Below are 9,853 nucleotides of genomic sequence, written 5' to 3'. Positions count from 1 at the left end.
GAGTCGTTTCGAGGCTCTGAAGTGGGACGCACCTGAATCAGAAAAGGCCACGAGACTGGGAGAGACGGGTCTATAGGGCCCGGGGTTAGGGTCTCATGGCCTGGAAGCTTGAAGTGAAACTTTATTTTGGCGGAGACACATTCACACTCCACCAGTGAGCGCCAGGGAGAAGCAGCTGATGACTCCCTGCCTAGAGAAGATTTTGCAGAGAGTAGAGAAAGAGAAACTGGGCTCCATGGAAAACTAGATGGCGGGCAGCTGAAGCGCCAGCCGTTTGCTTCCCTCACTGTGTTTCCTTTCCTTCGGTATCAACCTTGGAAAATCAGGAAGGGAGAAATAAAGAGAGGAAGGGAATGAGAGAGGGAAGGAGATAAAGAAGGGGGAGAAAGGAAGGAAGGGAGGGAGGTAGTGAAAGAGAGAGGAAGGAAAATGGGGAGGAAGGGAGAGAGGGAGAGAGAGGAGGAAGATGGAGAAGAAGGAAGGGAAGGAGAGGAAGGAAAAGAGAGGGAGAGAGGAAGGAAGGAAGGAAGGAAGGAAGGAGGGAAGAAGGGTGGAAAGAAGGAGAGAAGGAGGAGGAGAATAACGAGCATAGAAGGTATGACTTGTGACCGTGGAATGGTCTCCTCCTCAGGCTTGGTCAGCCTCTCGGGGCTGGGATCATCTTCTTGGGCCATAGAAGCAAATTACGGCCCCGTGTCAACAGTGTAGACTCCCAGCAATCAGAGAGAAAGGAACCCTACGTAGGGCTGTTCTCTTGGGAAAGGTCGGGGACCGGGGGATCACTGTAAACTCCAAGGCCTCAATTGGTGAGACACAGGTCTGGTTGTACAAAAACTGATGAATCATTTTTCAGCTTTGAGAAACTGAGGCTGGGCCAGGGAGGGACACCCACCCTGGGCCTTAAGAACAATCACACTGACGGGGTGCCCGTCAATTGGGGTTCGCGCAAGCAGCAGTTCATACTAGGTGCTTGGGAAACACCTCTTGTCTGCTGGACTGTATCTGTGGGTTGTATCATCCTGGAATATCCTCCCCAAAGGTGTTCCACATTCGCCCATTTGGGGAGTTGTTTCTGGGGCCTCCAGTGTGCAAAGGGCACAAGCTGGCAGCTGGGGTGCCCTAATGCACTGAGCACCAGGCCTGGAGACAGGAAGCCACGAGTCCAAATTCAGCCTTATTCACTTGCTAACTTTGTGACTTTCCCCTTTCTTCCCCTCTTGGTCCTTTTCCTTGACTTCCAGACTTAAAAAAAATCATGGTCTCAGTATCTGGGGTCTCCATATCCTAGCACATCAACCATCCCTGGGGATTCTTACCCCTGACATCCCTTTGCAAACCTGTCCCCTGCTACCACACAACTTCTCTTATTGGGGAGAGCTTCTCGTCTATTTAGCAGAGGGGCCCAAGCCAGCCAGCTTTCATTCCCCTCCTGTTCCTTTTCTTAATGTCTAGACTAGAAGCCATGTGCCCTCCCTGGGTGTTATTCTCCTCCTCCTTCTCTCCTTCTTTCCACTCTTCTTCCCTCCTTCCTTCCTCCCTCCCTCCCTCCCTCTCTTTTCCTTCCTCTCTCCCTCTCTCCCTTCCTCCCCATTTTCCTTCCTCTCTCCCTCTCTTTTCCTTCCTCTCTCTTTTCCTTCCTCCTTCCTTCCTTCCTTCCTCTCTCTTTTCCTACCTCCTTCCCTTCCTTCCTTTCTCCCCATTCTCTATCTCCTTCCCTCCCTCATTCCCTTCCTCTCTTTATTTCTCCCTTCCTGATTTTCCAAGGTTGATACCGAAGGAAAGGAAACACAGTGAGGGAAGCAAACGGCTGGCGCTTCAGCTGCCCGCCATCTAGTTTTCCATGGAGCCCAGTTTCTCATGGCCAGCCGAGGCTCACCTGAGCACAGGAGAAGGAGGCGTGGCTTCATCATCCTGACAGTGGGGAGGGAGCATAAGGAGCCCTTCTCCCTCCACCCTGAAGCTCCTTCTTTCACCAGATGCAGTGATGCCGCCCCTTCCCCCACTCTCATGTCAGGGGGTGACCCCTGTGATGTAGTGCTTAAAGAATTTCTCTCCAGCCTGGGCCACCTCCTGGGGAAGGAAGAGCCGGAAGTCGGCCATTCTGAGTCATCCTGGGCTTGGAACTCCCAGAAGTGCCCGGGGAGCTCAGGAAGTGCCCGGGGAGCTCAGGAAGTGCCCGGGGAGCTCAGGAGGTGCCCGGGGAGCTCAGGACGTGCCCGGGGAGCTCAGAAAGGGCCCGGGGAGCTCAGGAAGTGCCCGGGGAGCTCAGGAAGGGCCCGGGGAGCTTGGGACGTGCCTGGGGAGCTCAGGAAGGGCCCGGGGAGCTCAGGAAGGGCCCGGGGAGCTCAGGAAGTGCCCAGGGAGCTCAGGAGGTGCCCGGGAAGCTCAGGAAGTGCTTAGGGAGCTCAGGAGGTGTCTGGGAAGCTCAGGAAGTGCCCAGGGAGCTCAGGAAGTGCCCAGGGAGCTGAGGAGGTGCCCGGGAAGCTCAGGAAGTGCCCAGGAAGCTCAGGAAGTGCCCGGGGAGCTCAGGAAGTGCCCGGGGAGCTCAGGAGGTGCCTGGGGAGCTCAGGAAGTGCCTGGGGAGCTCGGGAAGTGCCCGGGGAGCTCAGGAAGTGCCCAGGAAGCTCAGGAGGTGCCCGGGAAGCTCAGGAAGTGCCCAGGGAGCTCAGGAAGTGCCCAGGGAGCTCAGGAGGTGCCCGGGAAGCTCAGGAAGTGCCCAGGAAGCTCAGGAGGTGCCCGGGAAGCTCAGGAAGTGCCTGGGAGCTCAGGAAGTGCCCAGGGAGCTCAGGAGGTGCCCGGGAAGCTCAGGAAGTGCTTAGGGAGCTCAGGAGGTGTCTGGGAAGCTCAGGAAGTGCCCAGGGAGCTCAGGAAGTGCCCAGGGAGCTCAGGAGTGCCCGGGAAGCTCAGGAAGTGCCCAGGAAGCTCAGGAAGTGCCCGGGGAGCTCAGGAAGTGCCCGGGGAGCTCAGGAGGTGCCCGGGGAGCTCAGGAAGTGCCTGGGGAGCTCTGGAAGTGCCTGGGGAGCTCAGGAGGTGCCCAGGAATCTCAGGAAGTGCCCAGGGAGCTCAGGAAGTGCCCAGGGAGCTCAGGAGGTGCCCGGGAAGCTCAGGAAGTGCCCGGGAAGCTCAGGAGGTGCCCGGGAAGCTCAGGAAGTGCCCGGGAAGCTCAGGAGGTACCCGGGAAGCTCAGGAAGTGCCTAGGGAGCTCAGGAGGTGTCCGGGAAGCTCAGGAAGTGCCCAGGGAGCTCAGGAGGTGCCCGGGAAGCTCAGGAAGTGCCTAGGGAGCTCAGGAGGTGTCCGGGAAGCTCAGGAAGTGCCTGGGAGCTCAAGAAGTGTCCAGGGAGCTCGGGAAAGGCCCGGGGAGCTCAGGAAGGGCCTGGGGAGCTCAGGAGGTGTCTGGGAAGCTCAGGAAGTGCCCAGGGAGCTCAGGAAGTGCCCGGGGAGCTCGGGAAGTGCCCGGGGAGCTCAGGAAGTGCCTGGGGAGCTCAGGTCCCTCTGCTCCTTCAGCACAACTACGTCTGTTTTTCTATATTGTGCACATTTACTTGTGTAAAGGGGATGTGACCCATGTCTTCCTGACCCCGGGCCTGGTGCTCTAGCCACTGTACCACCCAGCTCATGTTTTCTCTTCTAGGGGCGAGGACCAGAATCTGGCCCAGAAGGAGAAGCCACGGGGACGCAGAGACTGATGCTAGAATGGACGTCCAGCCGGGCTTAAACTGATGGGACCAGTCCTTTCAATAACAGCAATTCTCCACGCAGCGATACAGGTTGGCCAGATCGGGGCCTTTACAGCTCTGTTTTTCAGATGAAGTAACTGAGGCGCGCGGCTGTTAGGGGATTTGCCTGGGATTACACAGCTAGGAAACAGAGACTGGATTTAGACTCAGGACCCACTCACTTCCATCCAGCTGCCTCACCAAACAGCTGAGCTACATTGGGATCCTTCCGACCTCCTCTGGAATGGAAATGAAGTAGGAGAGATAGTGCCCGGGAGGCACTGGGGGGAAAGTGCCCTCTTTCTATGACTTTGAGGTCAGCATTCTTTTTAAAATTATTTATTTATTTATTTTTGCTGAGGTAGTTGGGGTTAAGTGACTTGCCCAGGGTCACACAGCCAGGAATAAGTGTCTGAGTTCAGATTTGAACTCAGGTCCTCCTGACTTCAAGACTGGGGCTCTATCTTCTGCACCACTTAGTAGCCCTAAGAGCAAAATTCTTTGCAAAAGTTGATGTTGGTCCTTAATTTTCAAAGGGAATGATGACATTACGGAGTAAACTAGTGGTGGTGGGGGGTGACCAGATTTAAGGGAGACGAAGCTGCCCGGCGCTGTCAGCCTCAGGCTCTAGAGCCCTCGCAGTCCGGGGGCAGAGGAACGTCAGGATGGCCAGTGATGGCCCAGTGAGTGACCCTGGGCGAGCCCGAGCACGCTGCAGCAATGCCCCGGCCAGCTGCAGGCCCACTGGCACAAACTGTGCTTGTCCACCCGTCCCACCCTCTCACACACTCGGGGGAGCCGTCCCTCAGCTGACCAGTGCGTCGGAGACCCCCTCACAGTCCGGCGTGGCCCCCCAGCTAAGGCAGCTCGCGAGGTGTGGAGCTACAGGCGAGATCAGGGCGAAGGTGGACCCCGCAGGCGGACGGCAGCCCTGGAAAGGGCTCAGCGAGCCCTCAGTCTGGAAGTATTGGTCCATACACCCCATAAAATGGGCTCTGAGGTTTGAGAGAGTAGCACAGACACCCCCGTCCCCTTCAGGGTGCCCGGGGACCCAAAGGGGGAGAGGTCACAGGTCCGGACCACGGAGACATCGTCCCCCTCCCCAGCCTGCCCTCGGCGACAGGTCCGCTTCACATCCCGGTGACAGTGACAGACCCTGGCCGGTGAAGGGGCTGGGGCTACGTCTGCTTTGTCTGTTGGCACTTTGAAGGATGGATCGGAGGGACACAGGCAGAAGCTGGGATGGTAACAAAAGCCTGGAGGAAGGGGGTTGCCATGGAAACAGAGCAGAGGGCACAGGAGGAGAGATGCTGCAAAGATGAAATCGAATGGATTTGGGACCTGAAGGGGGAATGGGCCAATGAGCGGTGGCTACCTGGCTAGCAGAAGGACCTCTGGATTCGGAGTCAGGGGATCCATGTTCAAATCTCAACTCTGGCACTCACAAGCCGGATGACCTTGAGCAAAGGGCTTCTCCTCTTGGGATTTCAGTTTTCTTGTTAAGAAGAATTTTGTAAAAGGATGGGGGGTTAATGAGATGATCCCCAAAGTCTTTTGAACCCTGATATTTAGGTCATGGGCATCTGGGAGACTGACGGTACCGCAGATAGAAATCACAATGTCGGGAGAAACAATTTAGGGGCAAAGACAAGAAGCTCAGCATGGCCCTAGAAAGGCCCCCCTGTAATGAACTCTCTAGCTCACTGTCTCCTCTATTGCCTCTGGGATAACCCTCCATCCCCACCTAACTTCTAAGCTCCTCTCTTGGTCTGAATTTTGAGCATCTGTACTGAGCCCCCATCCCGAGAGATTTAGGCAAGGTCATCTTCTAGGGGTGATCCTTCTGAGGGCTGGTACCTCTCTTCCAACCCTGACACTCATTCCCCAGATGTACATAGTGAGAAACTGAGGGAGCGAGAGACACCGAGAGACAAGGGGAGAGAAAGACGGACAGAGACAGAGGAATAGAAAGAGAGAGGCAGAGACAGAGACAAAGACAGAGATATAGAGAGAAAGACAAAGAGAGGGAGACACAGAGACAGCGTTACAGAAACAGAGACTGGGAGACAGATAGAAAGACAGAGAGAGACAGAGAGAGACAAAGAAACTGGGATGGGGGAGAAAGACAGAGAGATAGAAAAGCAGAGAAAGAGACAGAGAGGCAGAGAGGCAGAAACAGAGGCAGGGACACAGAGAAGGTAAAAGGGAAAGAGACAAAGGAATACAAAAAGGACATAAAGAAAGATATAGTTGGAAGCAGAGAACCTGGAAGAAAAAGATATGCGTCCACTCTGGAACCAGAAGAACGAGAGATGAAAATGGAAAGATAAGAAATATTAGAAAGAATAACAGAATGGAAAGAATCAGAAACAGGAGAAGGAATGAGGAATGCCCTGAGTAAAAAGGCAAATGAGACCAGGAGCAAGTCTCAGAAATGGGAGTTTATGAAAAGACACATTAAAACCCAGAAAGAAGGAGGGAAGAGACGCAACAACAGAGCAGGGAAGGAAACAGAGTCTGAGACATGGAGAGAAAGAGACCAAAAAAGAGGGGCAGGGAGAGATAAAAGGAGGAATGAAAGGAAGAGAGAAGTGGCAGCCCAGAAACGGGAAGGCAAAGAGGAAGGTTCCAAGAGAGCTCGGCCATTGAAACCAGAGTAAGCGTCGCTGGGATGGCCAGGAGCTCAGGCTGTCAGGGCTCCTCTGCTCTGCCCCAGACGTGGAGCCTTGTTCCAGGGTCACTGCCAGGGGTTTGTTTCTCTCATGCTCTGGCTCATGATCATCACCACTGCCCGTGGCCACTCTGGGGACGCTGCTATTTCGGGCTCTAGTCTAAAGTTTCCCCAGAAGGGGGAGGAGGAAAAGAGGCACTCAGCACATGAACATGAATTTAGTACAGGACAGCTGATTTATTTCTACTCTGGGAAAGCACTGATAAGCACGAGAGAACCACGGCGTACGTTACAGAGTGATGAGAACAGAATTTAGCAGCTCAATTTATTACTACCGGCACTAGTTCTCTTATTGGGACATGAAATAATGTTGAAAAGGCTGCCAGTTAGCCATTTCACATTCCCCCTCTGCCCTGAGTCAGGGGGCATTCTTTTTCAATTCGGGACAATTTTGCTTTTGGAAAGGACAGAAACACAGTTTCCAGGATCCAAGAGAAATAACATCTCAGATAAAAACTATTGTGATAAAATCACAGTAATAAAACAAAATAACAAAAACAAACCATGAAATCACAATAGTGGGGCGGCGATATTTGGTACAGGCAAAGATGATCGAAAGGACTTGTTTTCCACCAGCTAATTTACATATGATAATATTTCCACTTGGAGATCAAAAGCCAGAAATCCTGATAATTTTTACTTTTTGACTATTGTATGTTGTAGAGGGCAGAACTCTGAAAGGGTTTCCTTCAGACTTAATATGACTGATGTACTCTTATAGTAAGATATTAACTCAGTGGAATTGATGAGAGAATGGTTCCCTAGAGATATAATGATTGGCTTACTAGGATGAATTGATGTAATAGTAATAGAGTATTCAAGAGATCAGAGTGAGACGGAAGTCAGAGACTGAGGCTTGTAGACTGCTGACCAGTTGACTGACTGAGACTGAAGGAGACAATAAGGACTTTGGACTTTATTCCTGACTATTCTCGTGGTGATTATTCTGCTGAGACCAAGGCTGGTCCCAAGACCCTCCAGAAAGCTACCTGGACATTACAGTATATGATCTATACATGATATGATCTAATAGAAATGGACATTTTCCCCCCTTAATCTAAGATACAGGTGAGTCATTTCTCACCTCAAGGAGACATTGTCTTAAAGCAGAAGGGCAGCAAGAAGATGACAGAGAACGAATAATTAGACATTGAGGGGATGCCCATCAATTGGGGAATGGCTAAAAAAATAGTGGATTGTAATAGAATGCTCTTGTGCTATGAGAAATGAGAAGCAGGCTGATGAACCTACATGAACTGATGCAAAGTGAAGGCAGAAGAACTAAGAGAACATTAAACACAGTAAAAGCAATATTGAACGATGATCAACTATAAATGACTTAGCTACTCTCAGCAAAACAACGATCCAAGACAATTCCAAAGAATCCATGATGAAAAACCCTATCCGCTTCCAGAGATAGAACTGATAGTTCAAATGCAGATTTTTCACTTCGGGAGGTTTGTGTGTGTGTGTTTTTTCCTTTGTATCTGTGTCTTCTTTCATATGTTTTGCATAATTGAACATGTATAACTTATATCACATTGCTTACCATCTCAGGAAGGGAGAAGGTGAGAGAGAGAGAAAGGAAGAAAATTCGAACTCAAAAATTTTTAAAAGTGAATGTTTAAAATTGTCTTTACATTACATTGAAAAAATTACTTAAAACAAAAAGTGAAACAAAACAAAACAAAAATACAGAGGAGGAAGCAGAAGAGAGGAAAGTAGATGTTGGTGGGAACTGATCTGACTGGAGGAAAGCTCTGTTGTTTAAAGTACAGATTGGAGGAAAGGGGAATGCTTTGTTGTCTGAAGAGCTGATGGGAGAAGGAAAAAGTTAACTTCTTTGCCTCTTACTGGTACCTACAGTTTGAAAGGTGGAAAGCTCTCAGATGTTTATCTACGTTGCTCTGTACTGCTCCTTTGACTGAAGAGGGGGAAATCCCTCAGGACCCAGTGAAAGTACTGGAAGAGTTCTATAGATTCCAGATTTAGGGGATTGTTCTTCTGAAAGGAAATGCTACCTTCGAGGCTTTCTAAACACAGCATACCCAAAAAAGCTCTTCTGACCTCAGGCTTAAAGTTTTTGTTTCCATTTAAAGAACCTAACTGTTTCAAAAGCCTGAGACTAGCCGTCAAGAAAGAAGCAATTCCTCCAGCAAGAGAGAAAAAAAAGCTCCAAAAGGAGCATCTTCATTCAGAGGTGAAATGTACGATTTAGATTTCTTAGACTGAAAAAATAAAACACTTTATGATTATTTTTGTTTTTTCATTTTCTTGTAGGACTAATGGTATCGTTTTGATTTGTTAAATAGAAAGCAAACCAGAAGGGGCTCAAGAGTTATAACTGTAAGTAATTTTTTAAAAATAACTTTTTATTGATAGAACGCATGCCAGGGTAATTTTTTTACAGCATTATCCCTTGCATTCACTTCTGTTCCGATTTTTCTCCTCCCTCCCTCCACCCCTTCCCCCAGATAGCAAGCAGTCCTTTACATGTTGAATGGGTTGCAGTATATCCTAGATACAATATATGTGTGCAGAACCGAACAGTTTTCTTGTTGCACAGAGAGAATTGAATTCAGAAGGTATAAATAACCCGGGAAGAAAAACAAAAATGCAAGCAGTTTATATTCATTTCCCAGTGTTCTTTCTCTGGGTGTAGCTGCTTCTGTCCATCTTTGATCAATTAAGGCTCTCTTTATCGAAGAGATCCACTTCCATCAGAATACCTCCTCAAACAGTATCGTTGTTGAGATATATAATGATCTCCTGGTTCTGCTCATTTCACTTAGCATCAGTTCATGTAAGTCTCGTCAGTCCTCTCTGTATTCATCCTGCTGGTCATTCCTTACAGAACAATAATATTCCATAAAACTGTAAGTAATTGATAAAGTTTCTCTCATACCAGAGTGAGGGACCCTGAGAATGATCTGTAGCAATGAACCCCTTCTTCACTCTGAGGAAACATTCTGACCTATCAAAGTGGATGCAGCCCCATCTTAGAGAGAAAAATTTGGGATTAGTGACATCTCAGCTACGAAAACTAGCTTGGGATCTATTGAAGAGCATTCTTTGCATTGGCAGAGACCCACTATAGAGCTTCTTCATTCAAGATTTCCTAGATATTCTAATTGCACAGGTATCCACTAGGAAAAAAATAAATTTCATAGTTTTTCTTTACAAATCAGGCCAGTTTCTTTAATGTAATTTTTGACTATTTGGATCTTTAAGCATCAATAATTATTGATTTACTTTCCTAATATAGAAGCTAATATGGGTAATAAAAATGTTGTATCCCTAAAATGCTAGTGCCTAGAAATGTTGATAGAACCCCACAGAAAACTTTAAGGGGAGAGCCTCATGAACTAAGAAATAATGATAGCAAGGGTATTTGATAAATTATTGA

The sequence above is a fragment of the Antechinus flavipes genome, chromosome 3, assembly GCF_016432865.1.
Source record: "Antechinus flavipes isolate AdamAnt ecotype Samford, QLD, Australia chromosome 3, AdamAnt_v2, whole genome shotgun sequence".
In the NCBI taxonomy this organism is placed as follows: Eukaryota; Metazoa; Chordata; class Mammalia; order Dasyuromorphia; family Dasyuridae; genus Antechinus; species Antechinus flavipes.
Note: the sequence above shows the minus strand (reverse complement) of the source record.